Here is a 27,652-nt window from a genome sequence, read left to right as displayed (position 1 = left end):
AATATTATAGGAGTATTCTTGCATGATATCCATTTTCCTGCATTCATATAGTTATGTGCAGACTCTATGGCTGGATTTCACCTACCCGGAGATCCTTACTTCCCCAACCAGGGGAACAGAGGATGGCTAGAGCTGGAACCAGAAGAGGAACCAGAAGAAGAACCTAAAGAAGGACCAGCAGAATCGGTGGTGGACTCAGAGGAGGAGGAGTATGACGGGGGCGATACAGATGACTTGGACGTGGAGTCCGAAGTCATCAATATTCCATATGTAGCTAGGGTGCCCCCGCATAGGATGGGTCCCAACTGGCCCACGCCCCCATGGGCATATTAGATCTGGAGATGGAGCAGGCAACAGGGGGTGCGTCCCCCATTCGGCATGAATCAGGACTATTACAACCTTAGTCACGACGGACATACAGACTGAGCCCTACCAGTGATGGTTAGGAGGACGCGTGATATAGGTGAGCAGGCACATGCAACTGCCGGTCAGATGGTTGCAATGAGAGTTGCGGTTGAGCGCGTAGAGAGACTGACTCATGAGGTGGTTAGGGACTACCAGGAGAGACAAGCAGCGGTGGAGGCCCGACTACGTGCCACTGAGTGTCATTTGGCCAGACTCCAGGGCACATCCACCTCATCATCAGCACCACAAGACACTTCCCACCACGACTAGGATCAGCTCCACTCACCACCACCTATTATCGCCCTCTTTTATGTACTATTGTATGTAGGACCGAATTTATGATTAAGTGACTACACTACTCATAAAGCCGTTATGCTGTCGGATTATATATTTTCTCTATGTACTGTATGCCTTTTTAAAAGGTGAATTTTCACGCATTGTACTACAAAGTTTATCATTAATGAAATGACTCTACGTTTTATTTGTGATGTTGTTCAAAGTTATGTGCTCTATTTTCATGATATTTATATGAATTCACTCATATACACAACCTCACCACCGAAACCGTTATATACCAAAGGAACACGAAACCACAAACCACTATGTACTCACCATCTTTCTGTTCCATGACAGACGATGCCTCGAAGATACATTCGTAGGAACAACAACACGACACCACCACCACCTCCTCCGCCAGAGGTAAACACTGCTGCATTACCGGCAGCAGTATCGGCTGCGGTCACCGCAACATTGGCTCAAATTCATAATGGAAACAACGGTGGCGGTAACGGTCAAGGAACTAGAAGCTCGAACCAAGGAATGAACCAAGGTCCTACAAAAGTTTGTACCTACAAAGACTTCTCAAATGCGAAACCTCGAACATTCAATGGGATTGGTGGCGTAATAACTTTAAAGCGATGGATAAAAAAGATCGAGTCAGTTTTTGAGATCTGCGGATGTCCTGAAGAATGCAAGGTGAAATTTGCAACTTGCACGTTTGTCGACCAAGCGCTTTCGTGGTGGAATGGTCATGTGGAGGCTATGACACTCCCAGTGGCAAATGCCATGCCATGGGGGGAGCTCAAGGAAATGTTGATGGCAGAGTACTGTCCCTGTGGGGAAGTACAGAAACTGGAGTAGGAGCTATGGAATCTTACAGCACAAAACTCAGACATCGATGGTTACATCTCAAGATTCAGTGAATTGGCACTTCTGTGCCCATGTATGATCACCTCAGAAGGGAAGAAGATTGAGCGGTTCATTTGGGGACTAACTTCTCCAATCCAAGGAAACATAATAGTAGAAAACCCTGAGACTTATGAGAGTGTGAAAAGGCTAGCTAAGAAGCTTTACGACCATGGAAACAAGAAAGGAGCCAAAACTGCTGAGATGAAGGCCAAGAAGGAAGGGAATAACAAGAATAATGTGGACAATAAACGAAACGGAAGACAGAACCAGGGATCCTCTAAAAAGTAGCAAACCGTAGCAGTCCACGCTGCTACCGCTCTAGTTGCACCAACCCCAGCTGCCCCAGCCACATCTTCGCAAACTACTACCAAGCCTTACGCAGGAACCTTACCGAAATGTAACAAATGCAGCTACCACCACAATGGCGATTGCAGAGAAATGCAGTGTACCAATTACAACTGCAAGGTGCACACCGCCCAGTACTGCAGATCTTAACCCCAACAGAACCAACAGCCCAACAACAACAACAACAACAACAATAACGCCGGGGCCAGTTATACTTGTTATGGATGAGGAGGAACTGGCCATTTAAGGCGAAACTGCCTCAAAGCTGTGGCAACCCGAAACATTTTTGTTTTGGAAACTCAGTCAGTCAACTCAACTAAGTGTCAAACGCATTGGTAATGAGTTCCAGCCTGGTTAAAAGTCATTCTAAGGAGTTTTAAGCCTAGTGCACTTAAGGAATGAGTGTTAGAATGTACCTGCTAGAGACACTGTTCAACAATCTAGCCTTACCCTTTTCATTTAGAGTTCACGGCCACAACACTTGAGTTTACGGCCGTAAACTCAAATTGGGCCGTAAACTCCCCTCATATAGGCTCATATCCTTCAACTTTCTTCATTCTCTCATTTCCAACTCAAGAACACTCCATTTCTCTCTCAACCATCATCCCGATTTTCATCCTAGATCATTAAAAGTTGTAAGTGTTCTTCCTTGATTTGTTGTTACATCTCCTTATCTAGTATCATTCCATGATTCCATCCATGAAATCATTCCATTTGCTAGATCTTCAAGTTTCACCAAGAACACCAAGAACACACACTAGTGTTCTTGGCCAAAATCAACCATTTCAAGCCTCTATATCGTAAGTACTCTTCCCTACACTTGATATCTAGTTAGAACTCAAGCTTAGAGCGTTGAAAACATCAAGAACACAAGAACAAAAGGAGTTTATGGCCAAGCCATCTCCCATGGCCGTAAACCCCTTTAAGGGTGCCATTTTGGCCATAAAACCTCCTAGATGCAAAGCTTGTGACCTAGAACCCTTCATTGATGAGAATAGGACCTTAAACTACTCTCAAATGCATAATGATCATGAGTTTACGGCTGTAAACTCCTTTGGGCCGTAAACTCATCAAAAGCCTCCATTGAGTGGGTCATTCTCATCCTTGTGTAGAGCAAAAGTCCCTCAAGCTTCCCTAGCATTCAAACCTACACTTATGCATGTTTGACCACGAGTTTACGGCCGTAAACTCCCTTGGGCCGTAAACTCATGATAGTGTCATTTCACTTTCCATTGATGAATCACATGTGATTCCAACACTTGGTCAAAGTGTTTCCTAGTCCCGGAAGGTGTTTCCTTTCATATAGTTGCTTATAAACACTATATTCATGCCAATATATGTCATTTAGGACTTATTGTGTCTCGGGACTTCATTCGTGGAACTTCTCATCCTTACACGCGTATTCGTTGAATCACCCACATCAGGTGAGTTCATACCCCGAAATGAATCTTTTAACTGTTTTAAATGCTTTTAAGGGGGGGAATACAAGTTGAACACAATGATAATTGTGTAATTGTTTGTTATAAACATCTTTTAAAATGTTGCTTATGTCTTTTATAAGTGATCAAAACATTTCAAAAACTCTTTTAAAGTTATGTTACTTTATAGTTAATCAAACTCCATTTTTAAAGTACAAGCATAACTTAGTAGTAAAACGAGTCTTTTCAATAACAGTTCAAGTAAAAACATTAGTAAACTATAATAAGTATAGTTTAGGAAGATACTATTCATTACTTCTAGTACAATGAAGCATACAAAGAGTCAGTTCATATATGAGTCAAACATACTATGATGAGAAACAAACAGAACATACATACATACTAGACATAGAGAACATACAATACAGCTAGTACATACTATACATTATACAAAAGAGCATACTATGATGAGAAACAAACAGAACAAACATACTAAGATGCTATAGCATGGAAATACTACAGGATCTAATTATACCAATGAATCACTAACTCATTGTTCTAAACAAAAGGTGATAGTTATATTGGGTATACATGATCCTATAACTTTAATGTGAATTACACGACTTGCAATTGATTGCAGAGGTCGTGTTTGGTTCCCTTAATCTCATGACAAGGAGAGCGTTTAGCAGGGGTACAAGCCTTCACATTATGACCAGTATAAAACAAACATGTTTTAAGGTCATCAGTACATTCGTATGTCATTTTAGACGACAACAGTGTACTTATATTTCTTATTTCTTTCATAAAGTGACAGTACCACTTGAAAGTCAAGCACAAACTATTTTCGAGTTAAGATAGTTATAAACTAGGGAAAACTTACATTTTACAAACGACAAACAGAACAGTCAAGTATAGTACATTCAGTAGAAAGGGACCATAATGCTAACCTTATGATTCCTTAATGTATACATCAAAGGATATATATATCAATAGGATCCGACAGGTAATAGGATGTGTGCTCTCCGCTTCATTTCCTGTTCCTTGTTTGGTTGTGGGTATACATGATCCTATAACTTTAATGTGAATTACACGACTTGCAATTGATTGCAGAGGTCGTGTTTGGTTCCCTTAATCTCATGACAAGGAGAGCGTTTAGCAGGGGTACTAGCCTTCACATTATGACCAATATAAAACAAACATGTTTTAAGGTCATCAGTACATTCGTATGTTATTTTAGACGACCACTGTGTACTTATATTTCTCATTTCTTTCATAAAGTGACAGTACCACTTGAAAGTCAAGCACAAACTATTTTCGAGTTAAGATAGTTATAAACTAGGGAAAACTTACATTTTACAAACGACAAACAGAACAGTCGAGTATAGTACATTCAGTAGAAAGGGACCATAATGCTAACCTTATGATTCCTTAATGTATACATCAAAGGATATATATATATCAATAGGATCCGACAGGTAATAGGATGTGTGCTCTCCGCTTCATTTCCTGTTCCTTGTTTGGTTGTGGGCTTGGAACGAACTCACCCAGTCTATTTTCTATTCGATTATAGATATATATATGCTTAGTATACATTAAGTCATCATAAGGGTACCAAGTATGGGTCAATTCATAGGACACAGAGTCAATGCACAGTCTTCTAGTACAAAACATACTTTCCAAATCAGAACTTTTGGTATACAAAACTAGAAACTTACCAGCTAAGGGTTGAATCCATTTTGTTAAACCAGATTAAACTTAAAAGACCTTAGGTGATTAACTCTATAATACTTTAGTTTATACATCATGGTTATATATAATTAATACCCAATAGGTAGTTGAATGTGTGCTTTTCTCCTTACTTCCTGTTCCTTGTTTGGTTGTGGGCTTAGGGAAGATTCACCCAATTACCTTTCTATCCGATATTAGATCATATATATCCAGTATAAACTAAGTTATTATAAAAGTAATCACTGTGGTCACCATTTTATTATAAGAAATAAGGGTTTTCTTAAAGAATCTTTTCATTGAATATGAAGGAACCATTACAATTAAATCCATGAGTAACAAGTGAATACACCAGGGTTATATACCACAATGATCAAACAAACAATGGGATGTGTGCTTTCCACCTTAGGGAAGATGCGCACAATCGATTGTTTGTTTACTCTGAGTCTTATATAACTTGTATCCATTTAGTACTCATAGAAGGGATTGTAGAGTCATTTTTACTTAACTTCCATTAAAGTAGGAAATATAGGATTTTCTAGAGGAACATGCGAACTTTTCTAAACAGAACTTACAACTTACAACACTTTACAACTACATTTTCAAATACAATTTCAACTACATGTTACCACAACATTTTACCACTTTCTTACATCACTAAAATCTTATGAACTCACCAGCTTAATTGCTGATTAACTCTTTCAAATAACTTGTATTCTCAGGAGCCTAGTAGACAGGTACTTGTGCTGGGAATTCAGAAGATGGAGCATAATAGCTTCAAGTCTTGTTTTGTTATTTGCTTATGAATTCTATGTTTTGTGAACACACACATTGTAAACACTTTCTTTCTAATGAAATGGTTGTTCATTACTTGCTTACTATAATGCATATCTTGTGATACTAAACATGACGTCCTCCACCCCCGAACGTTTCCGCCGTTCCGGTTTTGGGGTGTGACAAAAGCCAACAACCAAGGAGCAGGAGGATCAAGGAGAGGCAGTTCAAGACCGGACGGTTGTTACCTATACGTTTCCTCTCAACAACACTTACGCATGCATTTTATTCGATAGTGGGATTTAGCGGAGTTTTGTGAGTAATAAATTCAAACACTTACTAAACCAACAACCCCAAAAGCTAAGCGAAGCCTTCACGGTGGAGATGGCTAATGGGAAAACTGAAACAACCAAAGACGTTTACGTAGGATGCACGTTAACATTAAACAACCACTCATTTCAAATAGATTTGATGCCAGTTAATATTAGGAGTTTTGATGTGATAATCGGCATGGATTCGTTAAGTCCCCACCATGCTGATATTATGTGCCACGAGAAGGCCGTTCGTCTTCACCTCCCCAACCACAAAACCCTAATAATCTACGGTGATAAACCTGGCGCCAATCTCCGTCTTATCTCGTGCATCAAGGCACAAAAATGCCTGCACAAGAAAAATTATTCCATCCTCACCCATGTTGTGGATAAAACAAAAGAGGAAATAAACATCAACGATATCCCAGTGGCATGTGACCTTCCGGATGTATTTCCTGAAGACCTTCCGGGAATACCCTCAGAAAGACAGGTCGAATTTCGAATCGACCGAATACCGGGAGCCACATCAATTGCCAAATCACCCTACCGGTTAGCTCCCGCCGAAATACAGGAGTTATCCAGTCAATTAAGAGAACTTCTGAACAAAGGATTCATCAGGCCGAGCTTCTCACCATGGGGAGCTCCGGTCTTGTTTTTCAAGAAGAAGGACAGATCCTTCAGAATGTGCATCGACTATCAGGAGTTGAACAAACTCACCATCAAAAATCGATATCCACTCCGAGTCAGTTATTTTTCTAAAATAGATCTAAGATCCGGTTATCATCAACTCCGAGCCTGGGAAGAAGATATTCCTAAAGCTGCTTTCCGCACTCGTTATGGCCATTACGAATTCGTTGTTATGCCTTTCGGTCAGACAAATGCTCCAATAGCATTTATGGACCTCATGAATCGAGTCTGCCGCCCATTCCTCGATAATTTTGTAATCGTTTTCAGTGATGACATACTCATATACTCTCGATGTAAGGAGGAGCACGGTCAGCATCTACGCCAGATCTTGGAAACTCTGAGAGCTGAAAAGCTATATGCAAAACTCTCTAAATGCGAGTTATGGATTTGCAATGTGAATTTCTAGGGTCATGTAGTCAGTAAGGAAAGAATTCATGTGGATCCTTCCAAGATCAAAGCCATTGAAGGTTGGACAACTCCGAGAACACCAACGGAGATCCGAAAAATCTTGGGCCTTGCAGGCTACTACCGAAGGTTTATTCAAAACTTCTCCAAGATTGCCAAGCCCCTCACCACCTTAACACAAACGGCATACCCTTCAACTGAACTGGAAAACAAGAAGCTGCTTTTCAAACCTTGAAGTGAGCCCTCTGTAGTGCTCCAGTGATATCTTTACCAGAGGGAACTGAAGACTTCGTAGTATATGGCGACACTTTGAATCAAGGGTTAGGCTGTGATCTTATGCAGTGTGGAAAAGTGATAGCTTACGCGTCCAGACAATTGAAGACACGCGAGGTAAATTACACCACCCATGATCTCGAGCTGGGAGCTGTGGTCTTCGCCCTAAAAATTTGGAGGCACTACCTTTATGGTACAAAGTGCACCATCTTCACGGACCACAAAAGCCTCCAACACATTCTAAATCAAAAGGAGCAGAACATGAGGCAGCGAAGGTGGGTTGAGCTGTTAAATGATTATGAATATGAGATCAAGTATCACCCAGGCAAGGCTAACGTGGTGGCCGATACCTTAAGCAGGAAAGAATACTCGGGCCGCCGAGTAATAACATTAACCATAACCATCCATTCCCACCTGACCTTACAAATCAAGGAAGCTCAATTAGAGGCCTTGAAAACGGAAAATGCTACAAACAAAACATTGCGTGGGATGGAGAAGAATCTTGAAATCTAGGAGGACAGAGCTTACTATTTCATGAGTCGAATCTGGGTCCCAAAATTTGGAGGGTTCAGAGACATAGTCATGAACGAAGCTCATAAGACGCGATATTCCGTCCATCCAGGTTCCAATAAGATGTACCTGGACATTAAACAACATTATTAGTGGCCGAACATGAAAGCAGAGATTGCCACTTATGTGGGCAAGTGTCTCACTTGTGCCAAAGTGAAAGTGGAATATCAGAAGCCCTTGGGATTGTTACAACAGCCAGTAATACCCGAAAGGAAATGGGAAAGGATTACCATGGATTTCATAACCAAATTACCCAAGACAATGGACAGATTGGATGTTATCTGGGTGATTGTCGATAGGTTAACCAAATCCTCCCATTTCCTGCCAATAAAGGACTCATACAAAATGGAAAGGTTAACACAAATCTATATAAAAGATGTGGTCAGACTTCATGGGGTGCCGATATCTATTATCTCGGATCGTGATAGTAGATTTACTTCACGATTTTGACAGTCGCTCCAGAAGGCATTGGGAACACAACTAGATATGAGCACTGCCTACCACCCTCAAACCGATGGCCAAAGCGACCGAACCATTCAAACGCTTGAAGACATACTCCGAGCCTGTGTGATTGATTTTGGCAAGGCATGGGATACCCACTTGCCCCTAATCGAATTCTCATACAACAATAGCTATCACACAAGCATTAAGGTTGCTCCTTTCGAATCTTTGTATGGCTGGAAATGCAAATCACCTCTTTGCTGGGCTAAGATGGGAGACACTCACTTGGAAAGAGGGCAAACCCTGAACAACACTCTTACAGGACCCGAGATCATTCGGTAAATGACAGAGAAAATAGTTCAAATCAAGGCACGACTCCAAGCGTCGCGAGACCGACAAAAGAGTTATGCTGAAAAATGGCGAAAGCCTCTGGAATTTCAAGTCGGAGATCGGGAGCTATTGAAGGTATCTCCATGGAAAGGGATGATCCGTTTTGGGAAACGAGGAAAACTAAATCCACGATAGATCGGACCATTCGAGATTCTTGCCCGAATTGGTCCGGTGGCATATAAGCTGCAGCTACCTGCGGAGTTCAGCAACGTACACCCCGTGTTCCACGTGTCGAATCTTAAAAAGTGCTTATCCGATGAAACCCTCGTCGTTCCCCTGGATGAGATAGAAGTAAACGAGATATCCTGTTTGTCGAAGAGTCGGATGAGATAATGGACAGGGAAGTGAAGCGTATAAAACAAAGCCGCATTCCGATTGTGAAGGTTCGATGGAACGCAAAGCGCGGACCGGAATTCACATGGGAACGCGAAGACATAATGATGCAAAAGTACTCTCACCTTTTCTCTAGTTCCTAAAAATAACTTTTAAAATAATTTCGGGACGAAATTCCCTCTAACGGGGGGATGATGTCACAACTAGTACTTTTGGCTAGGAAATTTTGTCTATGTATGATTAACCTTTGATGTATCTTGTAACTCCAAGTTTGATGTTATACATATTATTCACTCAAAAACAACTATTCGAATCAAAACTCACTCGTGAAGCCCTAAACCTAATTTAATGCACTACACTCACTCACCTTTGGGTTGTAACCCTAATTTCCCAGTTCGAACTTTTATTGGAGCAGGATCCTCTTATTGGGCATAACGGACTAATAAACCCTCAACTTGATTCTTTTGGGCTAAGAATTGTCATTTGGGCCCTAGTTGAACCCACATTCAATAATAAATAATATTTTGGGCCATAAGACTCATCATGGGCCTTATTGGGCCGAAAACATCTTCTTTAATTTGATGGGCCGAAAACCCATATCCTTGCCCTTTTTGGACCGTAAACCCTCATGTGGGCCTATATGGATCAAAAATCCCTAATGGTCCAATGCAGTAACAAGCCCAAGATCCATGTTCTTCTATCCTTCCTCCCATTCTCGGTTTAAAAAAAAGATGGAGATTTATGGGGTGACACCTCACTAATGTTTAGTGGTAATCCAAGCAACAATTCTCATGTTTCTAGACTCTAAACCATCATGTAAAAACCACTTAATCTCTCTGATGAGAATAAATCTCAGATCGATTAGATCTTTCACAGGTAAAAGATAAAGATCAAACAAAACAAACACAATAATAGAATCAACAATATGCTTATGATTCAAATATAGTCACGCCTCAGCAGAGCTCTATGAAGAACTTCCACTGTAGAGGCGAGCTAGGGTTTACAATCCTCAAAAAGAATAAAAATCAAAGCCTATTTCACAAAGACTGGATGCATGCAGCTTAAATACTAAACCCTAGAGAAAACATGCACGGTTGGACAGGCCCAAACCGGCAATCAAAATTGGGCTAAGGACCGAGCCCATGACTCAACACTATAAGCCCAACAATCTCCCCCTTTGCGTCGAATGAGGCGAGAGATCAATTTCTTTGAGTAGGCTTCACAGTCTTGACAACCTTGAACAGCCGAGGGATGACTGCAAGAAGTGTTTGCCGAAACTGAATGTACCATCGTAGCATGTCAGTAAACAGCTTCTTATCGGCTGTAGAATTCTGATTGCACTTATGGATAATCTCCAAGATATGCTCCAAGCAAGCAGTTGAGAATAAGTGCTTATCACACAGAGCGAAGATACATTTTTGCTTTTCGCCTCTGACAAACATTACAGTGTGAGACTGTGGGTCGATTCTACCCTTGACCATAACATTCACATCGCCCATTCTGCCGGAAGGTTTGATCGTTGGACGCTTGTGAATGGCAGTGGCGATCTCTTGGTCCATTTTCGCCACTTCGTGAATGTAGCATACAAGCATTCGCTTGATATAGTCAATGATCGGCTGGTACTCCTGTGGATTTGACATCAGGATGTTGTTGAGAAGTATCCAGTCGTGGGGATTGAGGTTCGGTAGATCAGCAAGGGTGAAGTTATGAACCGAGCCTTCAGAGCCTCGAGTCACTTTGAATTTCACATTGACAAACTTCCCTGCTGAGTAAGGCTTCAGAACCTTGACAGTAGTAATCTTCTGTAAGCTCCATGTCAGGTGCTGTGGCTTAGCAAACTCCAGATAGAACTCCAAAAGATCCCGATCAACCTTCGGGTCTGGAGAGGGAATATAAACAGTTGAGTTAAAGCAGTGAAAGATGAATGCTTTTCGCGTGATCGGCATGTCAAACTGTGCATCCTTGGAGTTTTCAAGCCCAAAGGACATCACAGGCTCAAGCCACAGTGTACAAGGTTCATCGATAGCACACTTTTGAAGCGAATCAAGAGTCCACACAGGAAAAATGGACTTCTTCTCTTCCAGGAGCTCGTTTTCTTTAAGCTCTTTTTCAAGCTCTATCGATTCCTTCATCAGTTTTTCTTCAAGTTCCTTATCAGATGCTTTTGTTTTCTGAAAAGGATTAGAGGGATCTGGTTTAAAAATATCTTCAATATCATCATCAGTATCATCATCTTCACCAATTTTCTTCTTCTTCTTCTTGCATCTATCACTGACCGAAGCTTCATTAACCTTCTTCTTCTCTCCCCCTTGTTTCGGTTGGACACCAGGCACCGGAACACCGTCAATACGACTAAGAATGGCCAGTGCAGGTCGAAGTTTATCAGCCAAATGCCTGCGAGTGGTGATGGTGATGATAGGATCATGGGCTTCAAGGAGGTGAAGTAAGATGGAGTGAACATCAGCAGCTGAGCCTCGAATAACTTCCCTCTCAGACTTCAAGGCATTGAGTTCAGCTATTGCAGTGCGAAGTTTGAGATTCTGGATTTTTAGTTGAGAGGTTCGCTTGTCGAGTTCATCCATGACTCGATTTTCAACTGCCAATTCTGCCTCCAGTTGAGTTAAGCGATCATTGACTTTATCATGCAGATTGACATTTGCAGCTTCAATGGCTTTTCGGGCAACTTCAAGATTAGCTCGTTCGAGTGCTAGAGAACGCTGAAGATTTGCAACCGAATCATTTACTGTCTTAGCATCCTTTTGAGCAGCAGCCTGCAATGAATCTAGAAATAGGTTAGCCTCAGAAATTAGTTTGTCGACTTTTACGGTCGCCTCTCTGCATTCTTTAGAGGAGGACTCGACTGCAAGCGAGGCCTTTTGACACTGGGAAGTGGAGGCGTCGATAGCCTTGGCTGCAGCAGAAAGGGATGCGCCATGTTCTTTTACAACAGAAGAAAATAATGCTTTGAGAGCAGCATCTGAATAAGCCCCAGAGGAAGAAGAGGAAATAAGTTGATCAAGTTTATCATTGACTGCTTTGAGATGACGCTTGGTTACAGGTGCATCTTCATCTTCATCACTCTGGACACGGTAAGGATTGAAATAGGTGGAATCAAATTCCAAGTCCTCACCTCCAAGAACAGGGGTGGTGTCAGTAGATGGGGTAGGTGATAAGGGTTTGGTTGTGACAGGAGGTTCAGTGGTAACAGGTGGGATAGGAGCTGAAGAATGAGCTTGTGTAGTAGTGGTGGTAATGGTAGTGTTGGTAAAGATTGGATTAGGGATGGGAGTAGTGTTAGATGGTTGAGATGTAGAGATGGGAAATATAGGAGGTATGGATACTGGGACAGAAACGGGTGGAGGAGAAGGAGGGAGGGAGCGAACTGGAATTTCGGGGGTAGGAGAGCGAGGCGGGGTATTACCACGACCCGAAGCCTCCTTGTCAGAGCTTTCGCTTTCAGATTCTGAAGGAGGAGCAGATGTGTGTTTGGGAGGGACATACTCTGAGTCTGAATCACTTGAAGATTGGAGTATGAGTCTCCGAGCGGGCTTTTTCTGCTTCTTGGTTTTAGGCTGGGACAGAGCGGCCTTGTCTGACCTTCGCTTCGTAGGGGTTTGCCCCTTGATTGTTTTAGGAACCTTCGTCTCCTTCTGAGTCGCAGCTTTCTTTCCCCTCTTGCCTGGCTTGTCAGCTTCTTCAATGGATCGAACCATGGCTAGGGTTAGGTCCCGTGGACCTGAAGAAGGAAACTCCCTGTATTGTTGCAGAAGTTTACTTGCGTCAGGCAGAAAAGCAAGCATGGTGTCAGGGATGGATCCAGTGAAAGAATACTTGGTGGGATCCGTGACAATTATCTTCGTTGTGTGAAAAGTAGCAATAGAGGAGAGAAGAGAGTCTACCATGATTGGAACGTGAAGGCGATCCATTACCCACTTGGTGATGATTGACCAGTACCGTCCACACGAGATTTCGGAGTGTCTTGAGGAAGAACTCAAGCTTTGAATCAGTTGTTGCCAGATGATTATACCATAGTCCAGATCAATCTCGTGATATAGACCGTAAAGCACAGTCATAAAGGACTTGCTTGCTCCATCTGATCCGGCGCTGCGCTCAGAGAGTCCTTTGAACAATAGAGTGAATAAGCCATTCCATGGAGGAGGAAGGCAAGACTTCTTGAACTTGGTGATGGTGGTTAGGGTTTCAGTGTACCCCATTTGATAAAACATGGAGAACAACTGACCAGTAGTGATCGATTCAGGGTTTACTTTGGTTGGGTCTTGAGAGAGACCAATTAGGGCACAGAAGCGGTTCTTGGAGATGGAGGACTTCTCATTGTGGAGTTCAAAGTGAATCCTTTCAGCGACTTTGTCGTAGTAAGCAGTGGAGTAGATTAGTGAGAGGCAGGCAATGGGAACAACTTCGACTCTTGACAGAGCGTCGACTAAAGGCGAGTATTTAAGACACTCAACAACATATAGCATGTAGGGTTCATAGACAAAGGGTGTGAGATCGATGATCAGGTTTTGTTGAGGTTTGATAGTGAGAAGGGTTGGGTGAACAGAGGTATCTTGAACTGAAGAAGATTCTGCCATTGTAGAAACTTGGAGAAGAAGATGAACAGTAAGATGAATCGCCTTTGTTCTTCGAGAGTTTCGAAAGTGATAAAAGGGTAAAGAGCAGCGTGCCAAATCCTTTTATACGTACAAGTAGGAGAGAGAAAAATCCGGCTGATATCTTGGAGTTATTTGAACCGGCGCCTGATGTGACGGATGAACAGTAGTCATCCCCAGTGATGACGCATGAAAGAGAAAGGGCGTTTCCTTTTTACACGCCATTCCATAAAAAGCACTTTTTCAAATCATCTTAACGGTTGGAGAAATGCTGAGTCAGCCTTAACTCTATCCCAATCGTCACCCCATATTTCACATGAATCGTCATTGCTTTTTAAGTTTATCGATCATTGAAGCACCATTAATAGAACTAGTTTTTGGAAAAAAAATTCGTGCATAGAGTGTAAAAGATAAAGAAATAAAGCGACTTGTGCAAGATAATTTGTGATGTCTTAAAAAAAACATAAAGCAACTGATTCTGGGCACGAATCTCTTCCTTCAAAGTCAAGAGAGACCTTAAAGTGCTTGTATGGCTTCCCATTAAATAACGATCAAATACTTGTTAAGAAATATTGAAAGGCATCTTTTAAATCTAAGGCTCATAACAGTTGGCTTTCACTTCAATTCATGAATTCGAGACTTGATATAAGACCGAAACTGAATGAAGTACTTGTTAGATCAATGTAATCTATTGAACAAGTAGGTAGGTAACATATTCAGTGACTTGTTGAAATCGTAATTGGAAGAAAAAAAATTAAAACATGGATCCATTTGGAAGAAAAGCTTTGGTAATAAGCACTTTCATTAGGATCGCGCAAAACGAAAAATGAGATTTCATAGAAGTGCATAATATAGATCAAACGTTAAAGTATTCACCGTCAATTCAGTAAGGGAGTTGGATTTTGGGTTTTACTTAAGTCGTGGTGAACGAACTTAAGATCATCAACACATAATTGGTATAACCATAAACCTCAGTGGTTGTGGCTGAGAGTCTCAAGGGTTACAAAATGTGAAACGAATCAGTGATGGAGAAAAATAAGGTGGGTAAAGGAAACGAAAGTGCCTCTGCTAGAACTGATTGACAAAGCAGAAAACCTCTTAACTCAATTTGAGAGGAGTATGGCAGCTCATAATTAGAGTAAATGTTATAGCCTGATTGGTGAGACAAGATTTGTATTTATCAAGTCATTAAGGCTTTACTCAGAATCGTTCGAGGCTTTGGTCAACATACAGCAACATGCTTCTAGGGACACTTAACTAGTACTGAAGGAAAGAAATATACCTGCCTTAGTTCCATATTCTGATTTACTGGTTCTCTTATTACCTAATAAGAACAAAGAAACACACCACACAAACCAACAAACAAAGAAACAGAAATATTTTTGAATTTTTGGAAGGTTTCTGAAAAGAAATAAAAACAGAAAGAGAAAATATATATTTTTTAAATAGGATACAAAAGAATACAAACAAAACGCCTTGATATGAGAAGAAGCAAACGAGTTCAGATGGACCGAACCCGAAATAGACCGAGCGCTCGGTTCATTTCGGTTCATGGTCGACCCGAACCCGAAATAGACCGAACCCGAAATAGACCGAACGCTCGGTTCATTTCGGTTCACTCTATTTCGCCTCTTACCTTTATTGAAGTGAAGGCGATTTTGGTACTGACTCCGATTCCATCATGCCTAGGCCTTGCAAAATCTTGTTGAAACTTGCTTCAGGAAGAGCCTTAGTGAATATATCTGCCAGTTGATCAGTTGTCCTTACAAAGTGAATGTCGACGTTTCCATCTTCCACGTGATCTTTAATGAAGTGATACCTCAGTGCGATATGTTTAGTCTTTGAGTGTTGTACTGGGTTGTGACAGATCCTAATTGCACTTTCAGAGTCGCAATATAATGGGATTTTCTTCATATTTAGCCCGTAATCTCTAAGCTGACTCTGTATCCATATCACCTGAGATGTGCATGAGGCAGCAGCGATGTATTCAGCTTCAGCCGTGGAAAGAGAAACACAGGTTTGTTTCTTCGATTGCCAGCTGACCAATTTACCGTCTAGAAATTGGCATCCTCCAGTGGTGCTTTTACGATCTAATCCACATCCGCCCAAGTCAGCGTCTGAGAACGCTTGAACAAAGAATCTGGAATTGGCCGGATACCAAAGACCGAGAGAGGAGGTTCGCTTCAGATATCGAAAGATATTTTTCACAGCTTGCAGATGAGGTTCGCGTGGGTTAGCTTGAAATCTGGCACAATAGCAAACTGAGAACATGATGTCAGGTCTGCTGGCCGTGAGATACATCAGTGAGCCAATCATTTGTCGATAAAGAGTCATGTCAGCGGCTGGCTTCTCCAAGGAAGGTGTAAGCTTTGTCCCAAAAGCCATTGGAACTTTAACTCTGGAGTCTCCCATCATTCCAAACTTAGCAAGCAGTTTCTTGGTGTATGCCTCCTGGTTAATAAAGATGCCTTTGGGTCCATGTCTAATGTTTAAGCCAAGGAAAAAGTTAATTGGACCCATTAAGCTCATCTCAAATTTAGTTTCCATCAACTTCCTGAATTCAGCTGTTAAGCTGGGATTCGTGGAGCCGAAGATGATGTCATCAACATAAATTTGGACTATCATAAGGTGGTTACCCTCTCTCTTTCGAAAGAAGGTTGGGTCAACCGAGCCTTGTTTGAATCTGGACATTTTTAAGAACCGAGTGAGAGTTTGATACCATGCTCTGGGAGCCTGCTTTAAGCCATATACCGCTTTGTCAAGTATATAGCAGTGACCTGGATACTTTTCGTTCATGAAGCCCGACGGTTGTTCAACGTACACAGTTTCTTCAAGTTCACCGTTGAGAAAGGCACACTTGACGTCCATCTGATAGACTTCAAAGTTTTTGTGTGCAACATAAGAAAGATACGAACAAACTCTAATCTAGCAACTGGAGCGAAAGTTTCTTCATAATCGATACCTTCTTCTTGACAGTAGCCTTTCACCACTAAACGAGCTTTGTTGCGAATCACGTTCCCCTCCTTATCCATCTTATTTCTGAATACCCATTTGAGACCGACAACCGAGGCATCCTTTGGAGTTGGAATAAGACGCCATACTTTGTTTCTTTCAAACTCATTCAACTCATCTTGCATGGCTTGAACCCAGTCAGAATGATCAAGTGCTGAGCTAACGGTCTTCAGTTCAACTTTGGAAACAAAGGAGTTGAACATGCAAAACTCTACTTGAGAAAAGAGTGCAGCTTGTTTCGCTTTGATCTGTGATCGAGTTAACACCGTTTCTGAAGATTCTCCAATAATTTGACTCTGAGGATGATCTTTGGTCCATTTAATAAGTGGAGGATAATTTGGATCACAAGAGGGATCCAATTCTGCATTGATTTCTTCTTCCAATTATGATAAAGTATCATCATTGACATGTGTACTCTCCCCCTCGAATGATGACACGAATTCTGGATCAGAATGCTCCCCTTCGTTTGGACTTTCGGTTGAGCCAAATGATTGTGTCGTTGAATTCTCCCCCTGGAATGAAGGACCTTGATCTTTTTATGGATTCGGACCCTCCTCCTGGACTGAAGGGCGGTCATTTGAAGGTTTGCCTTCGACTGGCCTCTCGGTTGCTTTAGGATAATCAGCAGCCATCTTTTGAGCATCATCATCAATGATTTGCTTTAGACTGTCAACCTTGTTGTCTTTCGCTGTTGATTCAGAATTAATTGCCGTTTGAGGCTCATCAAAAAGAAGCATGTATTGCTCGAAAAGATTTGAAATTGGGGCTGTTACGTGACCAATCTTTGGAAAGATTTCCTGAGTTGTACTTTTGGTTGCCTTCATCTTCTTAACATATCTATCGTCAAAAGTGACATAGTATGTTTCTTCAATCTTCTTAGAACGCTTGTTCAGAACTCTGTATGCCTTAGAATTCAGGGAGTAACCTAGGAATATACCTTCATTAGCCTTAGCATCGAACTTATTTCGCTCCTCTTTAGAATTGAAGACGAAGCACTTGGAACCAAACACATGGAAGAATTTCACATTCGGTTTGCGATTGTTTAAGATCTCGTAAGGAGTGAGAGAGAATCGCTTGTTTAGATATGATCGGTTCTGAGTGTAACAAGCGGCAGCGATAGCATCAGCCCAGAAATACAGAGGCAATGAAGCGAAGCTTAGCATAGTGCGAGCTGCTTCGCACAGAGATCGGTTTCTTCTTTCAACAATTCCGTTCTGCTGTGGAGTATATGGGGCTGAAAAATTATGAGTCGTTCCCTTCTCAGCAAGAAAATCTTCGAAATCTTTGTTTTTGAATTCCAAGCCGTTGTCGCTTCTTACGTTACGAACAACTTTCCTTAGTTGAATTTCAACCTGCTTTATGAAGAGCTTGAGCCTTGGAGTAGCCTCAGATTTTTGCTTCAAGAAAAATACCCATGTGAAGCGAGAGAAGTCGTCGACAATGACCAAAATGTACTTATTTCCACCAATGCTTTCAATGGAAGAGGGGCCACACAGATCGATGTGTAATAATTCCAATGGCTCTATCACTTTTGTATTGATAATGGAGGGATGACTTTGTCTACTCTGTTTTCCCAATTCATAGGCTGCACATAAATGTTCTTTGTCGAATTTGAGAACTGGAAGACCTCGAACATGATCTCCTAAAACCAGTTTGTTTATATCCTTGAAATTAAGATGAGAGAGACGTCGATGCCATAACCAGCTTTCATCTGAATGAGCCTTCGTGAGTAAGCAAACTGCTGGTTTACCTCGAATTGGATTGAGGTTTAAAGGGTACATTTCCCCTTTTCGCTTCGATTTCAGTAGAATGTTATTTGACTTCTTCTCGACTATCTCTGAGCCTTCATCATCAAATGATAGCTTCAATCCAGTCCCAACGACTAGCTGTGATACGCTGATAAGGTTATGTTGAAGCCCTTCAACATATGCGACCTTTCTAATTGAGAAATCACCATTCGTAATCATTCCATAGCCTTTAATAGTTCCAAACGAGTTGTTGCCGTACTTCACAATACCACCATCCTTGAGAGACCGAAACTCCCTCAGTTCCTCCTTCCTGCCTGTCATGTGACGTGAGCAGCCACTGTCAATATACCATTCTTCGTCAAACTGCTCGTCACGCATAACCTGCAAAATATTAAGCAGATTTAGGAACCCAAAGTTTCTTGGGTCCTTGTGAGCCTTTTACAGGAGAGGTAATAGTAAGAGAAATATCAACCAAATAAGTACGTTTAATTAAAGTTGTTTCATCTTTTCTTTTTATAGTGAAAACTTTAATTTTGTTTGACTTAAATTCGACAGGCGTACGATTTGAGGTGTTGACGTCTGCATTCTTTTGGATTTCTTTTGGACGTCTGTCATCTTCTGGAAAGAGATTTCCTTTCCCATTTAAATCCTTGAAAGAATTAAAACGAGAAGAGTTAGGTTTAGAAGGGACATCGGATCTTCTGTTCATTTGATTGGTCTTGCAGGGTTGAGAAACGTAACCGCTCTTTCGGTTGCTATTGAGTTGAGGACCGAAACCGTTCTTCCGGTTGTTATTGGGTTGAGGACCGAAACCGTTCTTTCGGTTGATGTGGTTCTGAGAACCGAAGCTCTCCCTTCGGTTCATTTCAGTCGAGGGACCGAAACCACCCTTTCGGTTCCTTACTTCCTGCGAACCGGTGCTTTCCTTTTTGTTCCTTACCTCCTTTTGTTTAGAAGGTTTTTCATAGCGAACATAATTAGGATTTTGAGATCTCCATAACAGCTTCCTTTCGGTAAGGTTTTTCTTGTACCTCACATTTCTTTGATGCTTTCTGTCTCTCACCTGTTTTGGGTTTCTATGAATGTTATCCTTTTTCTCAGAACTTTGAATATTAGCTTTGCACTTAGGTGAATTGGTTTCGCTTGAAATAACCACTTGCTCATCTGAAGACTTTTTAGTCCCACTTGTGCTCGGCTCATCAAAATGAGTAGGATCATTAAGTGGTTCGGCTATATATCTGCCTCTCACTCTCCATGTGGTCTTCTGTGACAAACCTACTGTTTCATCAGCATTGTCAATAGGTGCTGACCAGAAGAATTCATCACATCCGTCAACATTATCTTCTGCTACTATCGCCGTCAGTTCGACTGTTTGTTGCTGAGTTACTCCATTAACCTTGTATACTTGATTTGGAGTTGATTGTACCTTTTGATACACAACCGCTTTTTCTTTAAGGACTTTGGTCGTGTCTTTGGATAGTCGAGCGTATTCAACTGAATTTTCAGAAATCAGATTTTTGTGGGTTTTAGGTTCGCTCTTGACAAACTCAGAACAGTCCACCACATCCTCTACAGAGATTTCACTCAGATCATCGTCCTCATTAAGTTCAGATGCACTTTCAATATTAATTTTATTTTCTGAACTTAATTTGGCATTCAACGAGTCAAATTTCTGTATAGTTTCGGCTCTTAACTTCAATCTATCATTCTCATATAACAGATTTTTGAGCATGTCCTTATGGTCCTTGGACTTTATGTAGGATTCAATTTTGTCAAGACCGATTTTGTATGTAGGTGAGATCTCATCAGAGGATACAACACTTTCACAGATGTAAGCTTCAGCATCGATTTCATCCTCCTTTAACTCAAGGAAGGGCAAAATCATGCGATGTATCTTCTTTCCTATTTCACAATCGAGATGCAACTGTGTGATATTAAAATAAAGTCTTTTAGCAATCAAACAAAACACATTTCGTTGTTTTAACAGTTTAAGATTGTCTCTTTGCAAATAAATCGACTCATCCTTAGACCTAATCAACTCTTTTTCCTTCAGCTCAATCCACATCCTCCTTTCCTCACTCTTCGACGATACCCTGCTAATTTGATCAGTCAGGTTAGAGTTTGTGACACGGGTTTGGGAAAGACTACTACTTATACTACAAAATTTAGATTTTAAGCTATTCAGTTCCTTTTCATAGTTAGTAACAGGTATTTTTATAGAAGCAAGAATATTTTGTACCTTCTTGATCAACTCATCACATTCATTGATCTGTGTACTAACAGGTTTCGTAGCAAAACACCTGTCCTCTCGCTCCTTCTCACCTTCTATCCCTCCATCTGTTGTATATCCTCTCATCTGGGATACACCTTCGGTCACCATGAAACACCTTCCAGCAGTGTGTTCTTCTTTTACCAGCATCGCCTTGCCATGAGTGGGTTTTCTTACTTCTTCGTCCTCTGAGTTTGTGGACCATACTTCCACGCCACCGAATTCATCACGGTAGTCTGTATCGTGTACAATCAAAGCATTCATAGTTTTATTGTTAGCAGCAGACTTTCTTTTCTTGATATCCTCCAGTCGTCTCATGAGGCTCGCTTCCTCATCATCATCTTCCGTCTTTTCTGCCCTCTTTTTCAGCATGCAGTCCTTGGCAAAGTGATTCTTGCCTCCACAGTAATGGCAATCAAATCCTGAGTCTCCACCAATTTTCACTTCTTTCTTGGACTCTTCTGACTTCGACGCTATCTTCGGTTCCTCCTTAACCGTTTCAGCGCTGTAACTTCCCTGCCAATTTCGGTTTTTGTTGGCTGGGAACTTCCTTTTAATGAACTTTCTAGGATTAGAGACCATCAGGGCATACTCTTCACTGGTTAGATCATAGTCAGAAAGATCTAATTCCTCCTCTTCTTCAACAGAACTTTTTCCTTTAGAAACAAGGGCTAACGAACCCAAGCTAGACACCACACTCGTTTCCTTAGTCAGAGCACTTTCATGGGATTTCAGAATTCCCACCAGTTTCGCCAGATAATACGATTTAAACTGTTCATGTGCCTTTACTGTTGACACAACTGCCATCCATTCGGGTCTAAGACCGTTCATGAAGGTAACTTTCTGTTCAATAACTTTCCTTTCGATCCCATGCTTTATCATCTTACTCAAGAGATGATTAAAACGATCAAAAGCCTGAACCAGTTTCTCTTCGGGCTTTTGTTTGAAATCACCAAACTCTGAAAGCAAAAGAGTTTGAATCGAATGTTCCAGATCTGCGTCGGTGGAATACAATTCTTTTAGCCTGTCCCATATCTCTTTAGCTGTAGTGCAAGAATTCACCAAACGAAATGTATCTGACTGCAATGCAAACCTAATCATTCTTAAGGCTTTAATGTTACATTTAAACTTATCTTTCTCGTCTTGAGGAATGTCTTTCACATCACTCACAAGCTGATTGTACTCCTTTTGAGTTTTGACAATCCTTGAGCTGTTTGTATGAGCAAACGAGCCAACAGTGATAGCTTCCCAGATCAAGTACCCATCATCTTCTGAGCCACTCACATAATCTTCGAAGTGATGTGTCCAAACCTCATAATCTTGAGTGTACAAGATTGGAATCCTAGTCGTTGATCCGATACTGTTGGAGATATTGATTGGATTGGTTTGCGAATCATCCATGGACATTGTGATGAAGTTTGATCGATAACCTGTTTAAGATCAGACTTGTAAATTATCGTTAGGGTAAGATCGACAATTAATGAGACACGCCAATATGGAATGACGGCTCAATTAATATCAATCAATGCAGAAAAACCTTGATAACTTCTTCAACAAAAGAGATGTGTATGAATTACACAGTCTCCTGCTCTGATACCAATTGATGAGAATAAATCTCAGATCGATTAGATCTTTCACAGGTAAAAGATAAAGATCAAACAAAACAAACACAATAATAGAATCAACAATATGCTTATGATTCAAATATAGTCACGCCTCAGCAGAGCTCTATGAAGAACTTCCACTGTAGAGGCGAGCTAGGGTTTACAATCCTCAAAAAGAATAAAAATCAAAGCCTATTTCACAAAGACTGCATGCATGCAGCTTAAATACTAAACCCTAGAGAAAACATGCACGGTTGGACAGGCCCAAACCGGCAATCAAAATTGGGCTAAGGACCGAGCCCATGACGCAACACTATAAGCCCAACACTCTCTCTCTTTCTCTCTCTCTCTCTCTCTCTCTCTCTCTCTCTCTCTCTCTTTCTCTCTTCTTATTCTCGACGGAAGCTACCTCCCCACCACCATTTTCACTTCAAACTTGAACCACATTCTTCATTTCCTCTCATATCTCCCAAGAACACAAGGAAAATTCTACCATTTCTCCTTCTAAAATTTGTGAGTTAGTGTGTGTTTCAAGAAGTTGTCATTAAAGTTCATCATACTAGGTAAGCTACTTCACACTTAAGTTGAATATATCCATCTTAAGCTAAAATCTTCCCTCAAAATATCACCAATCTCGTGTTTATGCTCCTATAATCATCTTGTTTTCGAAGATCTTCTCAAAGGAGCTTGCTAGGCCGAAAACACCTCACCCTTCTTCATCAAGACCAAATCCATCACCCAAGGTGAGTTCATACCCCCTTGTTTTTGGTTTTTACTATGTTTTGGGGGAGGATACACGTTGCTTTTGTGTTAGATCTATGCATTTACGCATGTAAATGTGTGTTTTCATGTTATATGTTGTGATTATGTTATGAAGACATGTTAAATTTTCACCAAACTCGAAATATCTACTAAACTTGGTGATGTTTGTAAACTAAACCATCTCATGTGACTTAATATGAAGTTGAAAGGATTAAACATGCTAAGGATGTGTGAAAACTAAATAAAACCGTATAAGGGACCATATTTGACAAATAAACAAAAGATGAGGCCTTTATGACACTCACGGTTTTGAGAGGACCAAAAGAGTTATTTTTAAATAAAATGGATCTTTATGATATTCACGGTTTCAAAGGGGCCAAAAGTGTTCATTTTCACAAAATGGGCTTCTATTTGGGCCTTTACGGTTTAATGGGCTAAATTTGTTAATTTTCACAAAAATGGGTCTTATTTAGAAATTCACGGTTTCATGGGCCTAAAAAGGTAATTATTGACTTTTTATGGATTAAATTGTCGTTTTAAACAAACATGGGCCAAAAATGTAAATTTTCAGTTAAATGGGCTGAAAATGTCATTTCTATTAAATTTGGGCCGAAAATGTTATTTCTATCAAAAGTGGGCTGAAAATGTCATTTTATTAAAAAATGAGCCCTTAAATGTAAAGTTTCGGTCTTAATGGGCCTAAAGTGTCATTTTTACCAAAAGTTATGCCTTAATTGTAAATTTTCGGCTTAATGGGCCACGAAGGTCATTTTTACAAAAAGTGGGCCTTTTGTGTCATGTTGGTCAATAATTGATCTAAAACAAGAAACATAATAACAAACGGGCTAATTACGTCATTCTCACTTTTATTGGGCCTTGTTTACCCATTTTCATGTTATTGGGCCTTCGTGGTCCACTTACATGCTTACTGGGCCTGATACATTCATTACATGTTTATTGGGCCTCAGTGACCCATTTACATGCTTATTGGGCCTGATACATTCATTACATGTTTATTGGGCCTTAGTGACCCATTTACGTGCTTGATAGGTCCTGTATACTCTTTACATGTTTATTAGGCCTTGTTGACCCATTTACATGCTCAACGGACCTTGTATGCACATTTCATGCTTATTGGGCCTCATTCATTCATGTACATACACACTTAGGCCTTGTAACCTAAATACATACACGAAAACATAATTTAAAACATTAAATAGCGTGTTACAATAGTCGCGTAAACATAGTTAAGGTTCTTGTGAGACGTTCTTTCATTCGTACCTACCTAATGTACAATCTTAAGTTCTGTAGTAATAACCAGAGTCTCCTGGAGGGAGAGCGAGAGTTTGTGTATAGATCTATACGGGGTTGACAGCCCGACACCTGAGCTGTTCGCTACAGCTAGACTACGCCAGTCTAGGGTGACAAATGTCTTACCTTAAACAAGCGACGCCTGAAAAACGTCACGACAGGCATAACAGTCATATCAAGTATGGTTATAACGACTCACATAGAGATTAACTCCACTGTAAATTTACAAAATACATATACTTTGATGCTGATACGAAACCATACAAACACCATTTTTCGGTCTTAGGGTTTTAAGACTACAACACTTTTACAATCAGAAAATATTGGATTTTCTGGGAAAATACATTATACATTACATTTTACTTACAACAGAAAATATAGGATTTTCTGGAACTTTCTTTTTATACATTTTCAAAAATATGAACACACATGCTATAATACAAGATTTGAAACAAAACTCTCAAACCATTTTTACGGAAAATATCGGATTTTTTGGTGTTTACAAATGATACAAAACTTTTTATACAAACATGCTTATGAACTCACCAACATTATATATGTTGACGTTTTTCAAAATACTTGTATTCTCAGGGAATCGTTAAGCAGATTGGACATCAAGAACACGTGGATTTTGTTGTATTTTGTTATCATCATACATGAAACGTTTGGAATGTAATTTGTAACCCAACACACATATGTAAACCATGATGGTTGTTATATTGTATGTGTGATGATGATGATTTGTTTCAATTATATACACTGTGATGATATTACAAGATGAAGTCACCCAACCCCCGAACGTTTCCGCCGTTCTGGTTCGGGGGTGTGACATAACTAATATTCATTGCACTCAATTGGAATCTGCCATGTTTGAAGACCAAATCGAAATCTATATGAAAACAACTTTATCTCTTTTGTCTCTTGATTTATTCTCTAGTTTTGTTAATTTTCTTAGTTTAGTTGAATCAAATAAAAATCCCTTTTACTTAATTGTTTATAGTTTAGTTACATTTAAATATATCTTAACTAAATTCACATTCTACATATGATAGACACCCTTACTTATCCAAATTATATTATACTTGATCGGGTCCACTGGCCATTAGTCTGTTACTATGTTGTTAGGTTACATAAGGAGTTATAAATTTAAATTAGAAAATACTTGTTGTGCCTTTTAAAAGAGTTGTCGCATCCTTTAGAAAATCAGGATTTTTAGAAAAATATTTTGACATCGAAATGATTACGAAAAGATAAGGCTTAGCGCCGTGAATATTTATCCTTAGCGCCACGAAGTTACACATACCTAAAACTCTACAAATACGCATTTTTACAACCCCAGTTCATTGTACAACCCTAGGGGACTTCCCCCAACATGTGAGAACGTATTCTAATCGTCTAGAATCCCTTTTGGGTTTTATTTTGAAGGAGGATAAGCAATTAGGAGAAAAGATTTGAAGAATAAAAGCGAGAAGCATTAGGACTTCGAATCCATTTGCATTATGATCGTGTTTTGTAAATCGTTTCGTATGTTTTTCAGTTTTCATGTATTGATTATGGGGTAAAAACATAACGTTTTCGCTAGATTAAATGTAACCTAATGATTTGGTGTGATTTTATTATACGAATATCGTTTTTATTTAATATATTATGTTTGTTTTATCAAAATCCTTTTGTGTTAAGGATCTGATTTCTATTACTTATTGTTTCGGTAGCTTTTTTCATAGTTGTTTTATGACCATTAAATAATTATGACTAGTGTTTGACACAACCTAGGGCTAGGTAGTAAAATTGGAACTTCAATGTGTAGGAGAAGCGTTTGTTTATCAATTTATGCTAATAATTTACTTTCAGGACCATTGAAGTTAATTCGTACATCAAATCTCTGATAATCCAAACTTAATTACAATTGTTTAGATAGTTAATTGCTTGACTATTATGTTAATCATCTTTATAATTATACAATTTAGTTAATCGGAGGAACATAACTAATACATTAGAAATCGGTAATGTTAACTAATATTCATTTCATGCAACTGGAATCCATGATATCTGGAGATAGAATATGAACACTTTAATGAAGAGTCATTTGATCCAGAAAGAGATTTGTAGGTGCTGGAAAGTTTGTTGGCAGGAGACTCAATTGAAGAACATCAAGAAGCTGAAACCCACATTTTACGATGCCAATCCTTCACCATTTGTGCCACGACATTTGGTGATTCCAATTTGTTTTCCGATTGATGGGGTGACCATTCCTTCTCTATAAAAATTTCTTAAATGCGACTCGTTATGAATAATGTCCAACTGGATGTAATCTTTGTCGAAATTCTGGAAATCCATGAGACCAAGCTCGAGATGTCGAAAGAAGAAAAAAAAGATTCGATTTTTATGAATTGTTAAAAAGGGGATATTAAAAGAAACATATGGATTGACAAGAAATATATTAAAATTTTATTAAGTTGGGAGACCAGCTCAAGACTCACACAAAAAGAAGTGCTTATCGGGAGGCAACCTGACTTTTAAAAATTAGTTTGCATTTTATTTTCGTTTTTAAATTTTAATTTTAAATTTTACTTTCAGTTTGAATAAAAGAGCTTATGATGATTCTTAATTTTGTCAAAAGTTACTCTCCAATTAAGATGGGACGAGATGCAAGAATGGGTGTGGGGTATATATTAGATATGGAGCGATATTACGAGAAAAATGCAAGAGACGTGACACACAAATGAGTGTGGGGTACATATTAGATATGGAGCGATATTGAGTTTACATTACTATCACAGTTACAAAGGGGAGATACTTATACGAGAGATAAGTCGAGCACCTGATCACCTTGATTTATTCAGCGATGAGGAATTCTATATTTCACGAGAATCAGACCGCACATGATACTTCTTCACGTCACGACTATCGATTCCATCCTGACTTACCTTACTAGCATTCGAAGATCACGATGCGACATCTACATGTTCTCATGAAAGTGCCCAACATAGGTTATATTTTTTTAGTTTTTAAAGTGCATTAGTCTGCCGACTTTATTGATAAAGGTGTGATGTATCATCAATGAACTTTAT

The sequence above is a fragment of the Lactuca virosa genome, chromosome 3, assembly GCF_052849685.1.
Source record: "Lactuca virosa cultivar CGN04683 chromosome 3, Lactuca_virosa_CGN04683_v6, whole genome shotgun sequence".
Taxonomy (NCBI): domain Eukaryota; kingdom Viridiplantae; phylum Streptophyta; class Magnoliopsida; order Asterales; family Asteraceae; genus Lactuca; species Lactuca virosa.
Note: the sequence above shows the minus strand (reverse complement) of the source record.